Source organism: Sceloporus occidentalis, unplaced genomic scaffold, assembly GCF_023333645.1.
Source record: "Sceloporus occidentalis isolate IW3139 unplaced genomic scaffold, rSceOcc1.0.p SCAF_1, whole genome shotgun sequence".
Classification (NCBI taxonomy): domain Eukaryota; kingdom Metazoa; phylum Chordata; class Lepidosauria; order Squamata; family Phrynosomatidae; genus Sceloporus; species Sceloporus occidentalis.
The window spans coordinates 252688673-252701728 of NW_028316981.1; positions in this window are offsets into that span (position 1 = coordinate 252688673).

Genomic DNA, 13056 nt, shown 5'->3' on the forward strand with positions numbered 1-13056 from the left:
AGAATGCCTATGGAGTTAATTACTACTACAGAATATAACTGTGTCTCTGAACCTGGCTAACTTGGGGCTGAACTTGCATTGATTGATAAGGTTGTAAGTGCCAGAAAAAAGCCCAGCTCAAAGTCCAGGTGCACAGTACCCACTAACCTACCCAACAGGGTACATCTCATCATAACTAGGCAGGTATCCATGTCAAGGGACAGCCACATAATTTGAGTCTTATTGATTCCTGAAGTATATTTAGAATTTCTAAACATAGGGAGTATGTTTAGAATTTCCAGGCAGAGAATTTTAGTGCCTCACTAAACTGCAAATCCAAGGATTTCATAGGATGGAACCATGCCAAATAAAGTAGAACCATAAAGCTATAATTGGGTAGTGTAAGAGTGCCCCAGGTCTACATACATCTAGTGTAATTGGGGGATAGAATCTTGAGAGAAGAAAGTGGGAGGTACCATTCAGGCCAACTCCAGGTCTATATTTTTGTTTTGGATGCTGCTGCTGTTGCTACAGCAGTTATAGCAGCATTACAACTGCATTCTAACCAGCAAACTCTAGTTGGCATTCCAGATTTCCTCTGATACAGCATGGAGATGCTACACCATTATGTTAGCATACCCTACACTTTTCTTGCTGGATATGAGGTTTCATAATTAATATCTAGCATTGGGCATGTTTTAAGAGGTCACAATGACATGTAGAAACTAGCAAGTTAGGTGTTAAGGAGTCATGCTGATCTGAGGACATGTGTAAGACCTAGATAGGACTAAAATAAATGCTGAATGGGTTTGCTGATTACTGTGTTCCTTCTGGCTCTTCACATTTCCTTTAGCAATGGAGACAAAGGGAGTCCTGGCTCCCATCACAAAGCTGTTGGAGACCCTACTGTTTACCTCACCACATCCTATGGTGCATTACAGACCGCCTAAAAGCGGTGGTCTGCCGGCACTGCTGGTTGCTCCACGAGGGAGCCGCAGCAGCCAAACCGCGCGACTCCCTCGTGGAACAAAAAGAAGCCCCAAAATGGCACTTCTTTTTGCGGCACGCTAATGACGCTGCAAGGCGCCAATGGCACACTCGTGACATCATAAGCACCATGCGGTGTTCGGACGCTATGCATCCGCAACGCCAAGATGGCGGCACCTGTGTGGACGGGCACCGCCATTTTGTACGTACCCAGTATGTACTAGGGTTTGGGGTGTCAGGAAGTGACACCCCTTCCTAACCCTAGTACATCCTGGGGACGTACTATACGCCCATCCGGAATAGGCCTACGTTTCTATTCAAGCTTCCTGTCTGACCATCCAGGGATTGTCTCAAACCCAATCAGTGTTTTATTATGCTGGCACTGCTGGAACTAGAGCCATCAGCTATTCCACATCCATTTTGTCAAATCCATGTGAAACCATCAAAGCCTTTGTTACACTTTGTGGTAACACCAAGCACCCCACTGAGCGTCTAAATAGGATATAGATATCCACCTCAGCCATAGCCATTTTGTTCACAGATCAGAGCTCTGTTCAATAGACCAGGGATCTCTCTGTGTAACCCTCAGATGCTATCTGAGCCACTCTCTGTTTTCCAAAGTCCTCTCTTCAGGATTGGCAATTACCAATCCTTTAATTCCTGATTCTTTCCTATCCAACTTTAAACACCTTTCTTTCTGATAGCTTTGTATGCTCACAAGGTTGCATTGGTTTTATATGTTTGTGTGCACTCTGGCACATTTCTAAATAAAACCCTTCTATTAACTGAAGCTGGAGTGCTTACTGGACTTAGTACTAGTATACACAGGTGAAAAGCTCCTCAAAGTTACCCTCTTCTCTCAGACCTCCATTTGAGCTATAATTTCCCCCAAATTTCAAGGCGATGCTGGCACTGGTGGTGAGCCCCCAATGACCCACCACCTTTTATGGTAACAACTAACACCTTGCTGCCAAGGTAAAGGGACCCATCAGGAACTGGCTGCCCCTCACTGCCTGAGCTTCATCCACTTCCAGAAAACAGTAGGTCAAACATTAGTAGTTGGTCCTGCTGAGGACCCAGTCACTGCCCCAAGATTTTGTCCAATGACCCCAAAGGGAGAGCACTTCTGACTGCACGTGGGGTTTAAAATCTTTTCCCACATAGAAGGCCTTTTCCACATCCAGAAGATTCTAGAAGAAAAGTTTCTAGAGGAAAAGTTTTTAGCCCAGGCCTTCTATTATCATTTGATTTGTAGAGAATTGTTGGTTTGTTTTGAATAGGGAAAGATTTCAGTGTATATTACTTACCTGTCAACTTGGATGGGACTACCTATTCTTCCATTTCACTCCCATCCCATGCTTATGCACGTATGTATTCATCCCAAGACAGAATCCCTTTCAAAGCTGTGACTTTTCAGGTAATGTGTGGCACCATTTAGAACAGCCTTGACAGGTCTCCATTGTCCACTGGTTTGTATTTTATACTACTAACTGTCCCTGATATGTAACTTTCCAGTCCTTTGAACTGGGCTGGTTAATTTAGCAATGGAGAGCAAGATAGTTTTTTACGTTCTTGTGTCAATACTTCATATTGTAGAACGTCAGTGGGATGTGTGGAATAGTTGATTTAGCTTACAATGGCTTATGGCAAATATTTGTCCTTAATTACCTGCAGCACACACAGGACTCATGAAGAAGCACAATGTAAACAATGGCTTTTTGCAAGGAGAGGCTTAGTCACATCACACCCAAAGTATTGTGTTAATAAAAGGATTAATCACTCTTTATAAAACTTTATGCAAATGTAGTCAAATTAGATTTATTAAAATGATGAAAGAGAGCAGGGAATTTTTAATAAGTAGTTATGTTGTGCAGTATCTGTTCATAAAGGAGATCTAATGATGCATTATAAACTCTGGGAAAATGTAATCAGTGTTAAAAAAATATAATGAAATGGTTGTTTAAACAGCATAAAGCTAATGTTATAGTAATTACTTCCCAGCAAGCTAGGCATGGAACACATTACCCAGGCTGTGTTTGATTAGTGGTCTTGCCAACAACATCTGGCCATTTGTTCAATTTTAATTTAATACGATTAATTTAATGTAATTTTCAAGCTTAATGTGATCCACAAAAATAAATAAATAAAGCAGAGGTCACAGGTTAGCAATGACGTCAATGGAATCCACAGCACTGATGCACATTTGACCACTTATTTCTCTTTCTATCCAATTTTAATGGTTACCTGGTGTATATTTTTATTAGCACATTGTATACACACATGTACATAGCCCTGGCAAGGACCTAAGAGCATCATACTCAGGGTTATATAATTCTGTCCTTACAAAATCCTTGAATGGTAGGTAAGGCTGAGATACAGGAATTGATCTAAGGTCAGATGTCAGATTTTGCAAGGAAAACAGCTAATTAGGGGATTCTAGGAGTTGTAATCCAAAGTTGTTTCCACACTCTAAATTGAAACCAGATCTTCAGAAAGATTTCTGTATTCTTTCAGGCTGCATATGAGATGGATCAACTATAGCTTTAATCATTAACGGATCCTGGATCAAGAAGAGGTTTTGGCCCATTACAGACTGGCCAAAATAAAACTGCTTCAAGTCACTTTGGATGTATGCTGTTTCAATGATGCATGCATCCTAAGAGTCTGGAAGCCACGCCAAATCCATGATCCAGTCCTAAAGACTAGAGCAGAGATTTGGCACAGCTTCCAGACACTTAGGATGCATCCATCATTGAAACAGCATACCTCCAAAGTGACCCGAAGCAGCTTTATTTTGGCCAGTCTGTATGGGGCCATAATGTCCCATTTGGAGCTCCATCTCATATTTATCCTGGCAGCCCTAGTATTCTATCTATTGCACTAAACTGAATCACATTTTATACTTATTCAGAGGTAGCCATGCTGGCCATATAGTAAAATACAATAATATCCAAAATCTGCAAAACACTGATAGCTTTATTCAACCAACCAAAATGTACAATATACATGTCGATGGCTTCTTTGCTAGCAAAGGTATTAAAAGTCATAAAGGAGACATAAAATTGACAATGTTAGTCATAGGCCTGCATTTTATCAAAATGTTGTGCTTGTTGTATTCAGTTCAGATGGTATGGAGGGGTATTCATGCATTCAGATGTGTTTATACAGTGCTTTATGTTTGTATTCATGGGCAGTGACATCACTAGAGGGTTGTGGTGGATGAAGACCACACTTGGTGAACCGCCAGAGGGGGTGCATATCCAGTGGGGTGGTACATCGAGAGGGATTGGCATGGCTGCTGACTAAGTGAGAAAGGGCTTGTGTCCCTTTCTCTCTTGCCCAGCAGCTATGCAAGATTCAAAACAGCTGTCTGGAACCACAGCGCTGCCCCCCACTGCAGGGGACACTGCTGGGGCAAGTGGTGCTTTTCATTTGGGGCCCAACATAGCTGTTCCCCTGAGCAGCTGGGTCAGATCCCAAATGGCTGTTGGGAGGGTGTAGCATGCCCCCTCCCTCTGCAGTGGCTACTGGCTAGTGGTGGTTCCTTCATTGCAGAGTTTGGTGCAGCAGCCCTCAAAATCAGCAGTGATCTGGAGAGATGGTGGGTAGCTGGGGTGTGTGTGTGTTTCAACCCACCAGTGACACCAAAGGGCGTAAGATACTGTTCATGGGTCATGTAATCTTTAACTGTTTCTTCATGGGCTACACACTTACCCACCAGCATTCTACATTTCCTTAAATTCAAAAAGCAATGTGTATCCTTCTCCATCCAGGGCCCAGGCTGAATATTGTCCAAGGATTAAGACACAAAGGAAGTCTTCCAGAAGAGGGAAATTTGAGCAGTGGGAAATAACAAGGCAGTCCAAGATATGGACCAGCAGGGAGCTACTAGGAAGTAAGATAATCCAGAAACAGTCACAACGAAGTCCAAGGTCAAGCATGATAAGAATTTGAAGGAGCTGGAGCCAAGAGTCAAGGGACAGCCCAACAAAGGTATAGAATATTGCTTATAGCAGTCTTTCTTGCTCAGGACATATCAGCTCGGTCATTTAGACAGGCCTCCTTCTTGTGAGGAGGCCCTTGTTCACAAGGAGGCTTCATGTGGATTCTTTTCTCATAGGCAATTATTCCTTTGAGTGACCACCAGCTGTGCCCATGTTCTCAACTGCCACTGCTCTTTTGGGGCTGTCACATCCTTTGCTTCTGTAATAAAGCCCACCACTTTTTATAAAAAGACTTCTTGAACCCTTTCCCATGAGGGCCCAGTGTTCACTAGAATGCTTTCTTCTCTTTTGCCAGCTGGCCCAAGAAACTGTGTTTCATCTCTGGAGGCGCATCTCTCCAGTGGGGCATGATAACAAGCAGATGGATTGTACACAATATATTAGTTAACAAGAAATGTAAAAATGGCCATCCTTTGATGGAATTCCACCACACTTACAATACTTATGGACACAAAACCTTTTTCTGACATAAAACCTTTTGAGATTCTTTTTAGGCTATTTATAGACTATGGTTGGCATTTTGTATTGCAGTTATAGATTTGTAACCTAACGTTTCAGATTTACAATGACTCTATATTTAATAAGATTATTTAGTATTACTGTAAAATATGTAAATGCCCCTCCCCAAGATCAGTTTTTCAGCAGCAGCTGCATTGAGCAACAGAGGTCTGTTCAGCTGCTGATCAGGGTGCAAAGAGGATGAACTTTCCATACTCTTTCCACCAGCAAGTGAGACTGTGACAATCAGAAGCAAGATTCTTATTGCAGTTCCTTGTTACAGCCTCACACACTTGTGGAATCGGGATGGAAATGTCATCCTTATTGTGCCTCAGTCAGCAGTTGAGCACATACTACAGGTAACACATATGTAAATAAGTAGCTGATGTAGTATGTCCATGAAGAATCTTGTGGATGTGCTATGTTAGTGACTGCACTTTTGTCAAGATTGCAAAACAATGTTGAAGGTAGTTGGACAGAATTTGCCAGCTCTGAGCAACCTATTTCTCCAGTACCCAATTTCATTTGGGGCCGCTGCACACATGCCCCCCCTCCCATACCAATGTAGAGCATCTATAAAATCCTAGCCATAAACTACAACTCTCAAAAAAAAGTACACTCTAAACATGTGCCTCTAGACTGCAGCCCTTAGAGGTCTCTTTTTGTGATTCTCTGGAAGGAAATGTATTCAGTATCTATTCCAGCCTTTGACAGAGTCCCTTCTGGGAAATTATCAGAAAGACAATGTCAGAGCTATAAAGCTCCCAATGGAATTAATAATTGATTAACTATCAAATAACATATAACCCAACATAGTGGAAGCAGGGAGAGACCTTCAACTTTAACCATCTCATTTCCCACCACAAATAAAATAATGCCTTTATTGAATTTGATAAATGTTCACAATAAAGGGAGGGTGATGTAGTTTGTGAGTTATATAAGAGTTTCCCTTGGATTGTATTTTTTTAAAAAGGAAACCATGTCAGCTACTTCAATGTAAGGGCTCGCCTAAAAGAACCAATTAATAGCAGAACAAGAAATAATTCTTCATTAATGCTTACAAGGACGGGCTAATTTGACCACCAGCAACATCATGTTTGTTTGACAATGAATGGTGCACTGATAATGTTCAAGAGTTCTAGTTGCCATTTGGAGCAGTTGCTGCCAGAGGGGCATTACTCTGGATTGGAAACAAAGAGCAATTCAATGAGGTTTTAAGACAGGGACAGGTGAAGTTTGAATAATCTTAGGTTCAAGAAGAAAAAGTATGTATGGTATCTCCTCCTCCTTCAGAAAAATTGACTATGGCGGGATACAGACCGCCCCAAAAAGGCGGTCTCCCACCGCTCTGGTTTGCTGCGTGAGGGAGCCGCAGTGGACAAACCGTGCAGCTCCCACACGCAGCAAAAAGAACCCGCAAAAAGTGGGTTCTTTCTGCGGCACAGTTGTGACACCGCAAGGCGCCAATGGTGCCACAAAGGCGCTGGGACATGCAGATGCTAGGCGTCCATCATGTCAAAATGGTGGCGCCCGTATGTACAGGGCGCCGCCATTTTGACGCCCTCGTCACATGCGAGGGGTGAGTCGCGTCTGGAAGCGCTGCCCCTCGCACATAATGACAGTGCCCGATAGGGCCCATCTATACAGTGCCTATGCCAACAAATTTGTGGCTTCCCTGGTTTGAATTTCAGCTTTCCAGCTTGAAATTGGACCTTGCAACTTGGGCAACGGCAAAAAAATGCTGTCAAATTTTGGGTATTCTCCATCATTTTCTGAGGAGTTTTCTTTCTTTCTTTCTTTCTTTTTTTGCTTCTAGCAACACCCCTTCCATTTGAAATTTTAAACTGCATCTCAGCACTGCAACTCGGATGACAATGAAAAACACTCTCTTGATTTTTGAGATTTCTTTCACAATGTCCTACTAAATTATGGCTACCACAGGCAGGTAGATACTGTACATGCAGAGTGATGATGATGATGATGATGATGATGATGATGATTACAGATGACATCTACATAGAGCTGATGCCGCTATATGTGACTTTTCCTCATTTCTACTGATACAGCACAACTGTGAAGTAGACTAGATGCAAAACTAATGACTAGCCCAAAATTAATTTCATGGGCTTCATAGCAGCATGGAGATCTGTCAGATAAATCCAATGTTAACACATTTCAATTTGTGCAGCCTGATGTAGACAGGATTGTTAGAGAGGTGAGAGCCACCAGAGGCATACTAGACCCATGCCCTTTGTGGCTGTTGAAAGAAGTCCAAGGGGGCTGGCAAATTAGGTAAATGGAGTAGTGAATGCCTCATTACAACAAGACAAGTTTCCATCTTGCCAAAGAGATACTGTGGTAAGGCCACTATTGAAAAGAAAGAAACTTTTCTAGAGCCAATCATACCAGAGAAATATTGGCCAGTCTCCAATATCCCTTTTAGGGGTAAGGAATTGTAGGGTGTGATGGCCTCCCAGGTCAAGGCATTCTTGAAGGAAACTGAGTATCTAGATCCATTTCATTCTGGCTTCAGGCCTCACTATGGGACAGAGATAGCTTTGGTCACCTTGAGATAACATACACAGGGAAACTGAGAGGGAATGTGTGTCCCTGTTGGTTCTCCTGGACCTTTCAATGGCTTTTGATATCATCAACCATGGTATCCTTCTGAGGCACTTCTTTGGGGTGGGGTTACATTCCCCCTAAAGATACAGGCTCACAGCCTGAGTGTGCATGAAAGCCCAGGTTTCAGCAGTGGCTAGGTGTGCCTTTGCACACCTAAGGAACAGTTAAAGCTGTGCCTGTTCTTTGAGACACCAACTCTGGTTTATGGTGACACATGCCTTGATTACATGCTGCTTAGACTACTGTAGGTTTGTGTTAGGGTTGCTATAAGTAAAAAAATGTTTTGACTGCACATAACAGCAGCAGCAAATTCTGCATGGTAGTGCCTTTGGAAACTGTTCAGAAACTTTAGTGGGTCCATAATAATGGGGCTAGGTTGTTGATCACAGCTGGATACAGGGATCATGTATGTCACATGGGACTCTCCTGTTGAAACTGCTGCAATAGTTACTGGTCCATTTCCAGGCAGAATTCAAAGTGCTGGGTTTTGACCTTTAAAGGCCTACATGGCTTGAGTCCAGACTATCTGAAAGTCTCTCATTCCTTGGTTCACCAAAGGTCGAAGTTGACTTGAATGCACTTAACAACTCTCTCTCTCTCTCTCTCTCTCTCTCTCTCTCTCTCTCTCTCATTTTAAGGAAACTATATTTTAAATATTTGAAAGTGATTTTGCTGTTTTAATTGTGTTTTTATTAATATTGGTATTTAATTTCTTTTTAACTTTTGTAAATTAATCTGGACCTTTTAAAACTTATTCTTAGCTATCTTCAATCCCAGTTTGGGAGAAAGGTGGGATACAAATGCAATCAATCAATCAATCAATCAAGAAAATCAAGAAAATAAAAAGGCCCACAATTAAATAAACTACAATTTTAAAACAGCATACAATTATTTAAAAATCATGACAATAACAATAAAAGTGTAGGACAGAGGCTGCATTGAAAAAACTGTCTGAATAACCACTAAATGCCTGTTCAGATATAAAGGTTTGTACCTGTCAGTAGGACAAAAGCATGGAAAGATGTCAGCCTTGCCTTCCATGATGACAGTTCCATAGCCTGGGAGCAGCCACTGAGAAATTCTCTTGTGTCATTACCAAATATATCTGTGAACTATTAAAACTCTAGGAGGCTCATATAGGGAGAAAAGGTCCTTCTCCCTATCATAGCCCTTTACAAAATCTAGATGTTGCAAGATGTGTATATTATTTTGTCTTCTAAATATACAAACATAGGAGCAAAACAACTTAAATGATATGCTCAGCATGTTCCGGCCTCATGTCAGTAAATGCAGCCATAACACGAAGATGCAGAACAACCATCGAGCCTGATTTATCTTTGTCAGAGTGGTAACAATGCTTAGTCTTGAAATACAAAGGTATACATAATTCCAAGAGGAGCAATTTGTCTAGTCTTTCAGTTGCCACAAATTTAAATGAAACTACTTTTCAGACTCCAGAGGTTACTTTGCAACAGGAAGAATTCATTGTCTAATATATATGCAGTGGAAAAACCCATATGTTTGAAGTAGATTTGGGAGTACAAAATTAAAATGTTTCAGGTCATACACATGAAATATAAATGATGTGGCATGTCTCTGCTAGGGTACTGACTGCTTGGTAGACCATTTAATCAGATAATTGAAGATTGCTTTTTTCCCCTTTGTCAATTTGGATTAGAAGGATTGCTGCTTTGGAATTATTCTGCAACACAAAGTGTGCCTTTCATCTGACAACAGAAAAAACTTTAGAGTGTTTTATAGGACCTGTCTGAACATTTGTTATAGTACAGATATGTTTTGTTTAAAGCACAGTCAGCAAGTCACTGCCAAAGGAACAGAGCTCACTTGAGATGTGGGCAATTATCAGTATTTTATTAATAATTTGTCCATTTTTAAAGGATCTTTAGCCATTTCTTCCTCAAGACAGTATGTCAGTAATTAGACCATTATTATTCCTGTTTTATAGGTCAAGGATGGAAATTGCACTACCTATGTCAGAAAAGGGAATTGTAAGGTTCTCCAGATGTTGTTGACCTGCAAGTCCCAGCATTCATCACCTATGACTATGCTGGCTAGAGCTGCTGGGAATTGGTGTTCAGTGTCATCTAGAGGACCATAAAATCCCCACTTCTGTTATAGGTAGTGCAATAAAGTTTATAGGCTGACTCAGGGCAAAACCCCATCCTGTATTCTCCAGTACTTGTATATGGAACTAGAGGCTTAAACACCATGTTCCACTCCACTTCCTCAAGATCTCAGTAAATGCATTTGTTCATTGTTAAAATGTATACATTCTGCCTTCCGATAGCACCGGGAACACCAATGACAGCTAACAAAGTTTGCTTTAAATCAAAAAATCAATCTTAAAAGAATAACATGCAAGTAGGAACAGCAGGCAAATTTCAGAAAGCAAGGGAAGCAGGCCAACAAAAGACTTCACATGCCACTCAGGGCAAATGCCTGCCAGAACAAATATGTATTTAGCTGGTGTCAAAAAGCCATCAAAGGAGGCACCAAATAGACCTCCCACAGAAGGAGTGCCTGGATTATGCAGCAGATAATGTTCTCTCACTCATCCCTGTCAACTGCACCACAGATGTTGGGGGGTTTACAAAAAAGGCCTCTTCAGTTGACCTCCATGCAAAACAGGCTGAATCTCTTTTGTAAGTTCTGATCTGGGGGGAAGGAAGTGGCTGTTTCATCCCATGGGATTTGAAGCTTTAAAAATAATATCTAGCTCTTTGAATTGAGCCTGTCAAGGGAATGGAAGCCAGGAAAGCTAATATAAAAGAGGAATTGCAAGTTCTAAAATGCTGGCCCTGGTCTGAATGTTAGCAGCTGCACTCTGTGAAATTTCAAGGGCAGTGCCATAGAGCATTTTGTATTATGTATGTAGCTACAGCAAGACTGGCCTTCCACAGAAATGAATGTTGTGGGTGTCTGAAGCTGTCCCAAAGCACTCCTGCCATAGCATTCATCTGGAAATCTAGGAGCAAGGTCAAACACAGGGGCACAACCAAGCTCTATAACTAATTTTTCAAGGGGAGTATTATCTTATTCAAAACAAACTCAAGCCTTTAATGCAAGAGGAATGCAAACTTCAAAAATTTTATATTTGCATGGAAGAATTATTTTTTGAAACCATTTGTCTCCACATTACAAGATGGTTGTCAAAAACTCTACAGTTTTCAAAGCCTATTTACAATTCAGGACTTATTCTATGTAGAAGAATGGACATACTGGGGTTTTTTTTTGTACAGCAAAACTGCATTATCTGTGCAGAAGACAAGTTTCTTGCACAGAGAACAGACTTTTCTGCCATATTACTTTCTGCACAGAAAATGGTGTTTTGTGTGCAAAATTGTTTTCTACACAGAAAGTGCTGTTTTGTATGCAAAACGTCCATAGATATTTTCTGTGCAGAGTAAGTCCCAACCTTTTTTTCTGCACAAAAAATGTTGCTTTGTGTATAAAATAATTGCTCTCTGTAAAAAAATGCTCTTTTGTATGCAAAATGCCCTCAGGCATTTTCCATGCAGAATAAGCCTCAATCTGAATATTTTTACCCCTTTAGATTCTGTTCTTTAGGGTTTCCCAACATTTAAGAAGTTCATTTTTGACCATCTTTCAAATATATTTATTTTAAATATTATTTCCATCCTTATTGCACTCTCTTCACTCAAACTGTGAAGAAATACTTTTGTCTTGTCTAGATTAAATTTCAAAGTATTAGCCCTCAATGAGTTTGCTACTCATCTCAGGAACCAATTTATAATCTCAGTGGCCTCCCTAATTTGAGACAGAGAAAGCAGAAATAAAGGTATATGTAATCTGTGTATAAGTGACCTTGAATTCAACACGTCCAAATACTCTCCCTCAGCATTTAGATAATAAACAGCATGATGGGCCCCATTGTAGTTCCTCACAATGGGATAATCTGCACTGGCCAAATAAAGTGGCTTCTAACCACTTTGAAGGCTAAAGTATTTGGGAAGTGAAATGAAGCTGCACTCCAGGGCTAAAAACTGGAGCTCCGACTCAAGGCAGTAAATGTGCATCATTGCACAGGTATATAAAAAGTTTGGTGCCAGTATAAAACATGATCACCAATAATGTAATAGATGCAATTGCAACATACAGGAAATATACAGTCCAACAGGGGGACATGGGGTGAGGAAGGATGAAGGGGCATGTATGGGGGGCATCCATGACTCCGCCCTCCATAACTGCCATCTGCCGGCCTGAGAGGGAGTTCCCCAGGCAGGTCCAGCTCCATCAGGACTAGCCTGGAAGAAAAGACTCCGCCCTCCATAACTGCCATCCGCCAGCCTGAGAGGGAGTTCATCAGGCAGGTCCAGCTCCATCAGGACTAGCCTGGAAGAAGAGACTCCGCCCTCCACAACTGCCATCCACCGGCCTGAGAGGGAGTTCACCAGGCAGGTCCAGCTCCATCAGGACTAGCCTGGAAGAAGGAAGAGCCCTCCCTCCAATCCATCTGCCTTGGTCCAGGCCTCAGAGGGACAGAAGAACCACTGGACCTCATCCCCTTTCCCTTCACCATTCCCTGCTCCTTTTGTTTCATGTCTTTTAGATTGTAAGCCTGAGGGCAGGGAACTGTCTGATTAAAAATAATAATTGTAAGTCGCTCTGAGAGCCATTAGGGCTGAAGGGTGGGGTATAAATACCTAAATAAATAAATAAATAAATAAATAAATAAATAAAGATTGTGCTTTGCTAATGTATCACCGGGCACACTGATGCACTGTTCAGGTGGTGCATTGCATGTATGACGGTGTGATCAGTCAGATGGGTGGGAGTCCAATGGCATGGCATCTGGGGAGATAATTGGCATCTGGGAGAGGGAGATAATTGAAGTTCAAAGGCAGTGTGTCTGTGCAATGGTGCACATGCATGTGGGGAGGCAACAACAAAAGAAGAAGCTACCCACTCGCAGCTTGGCATC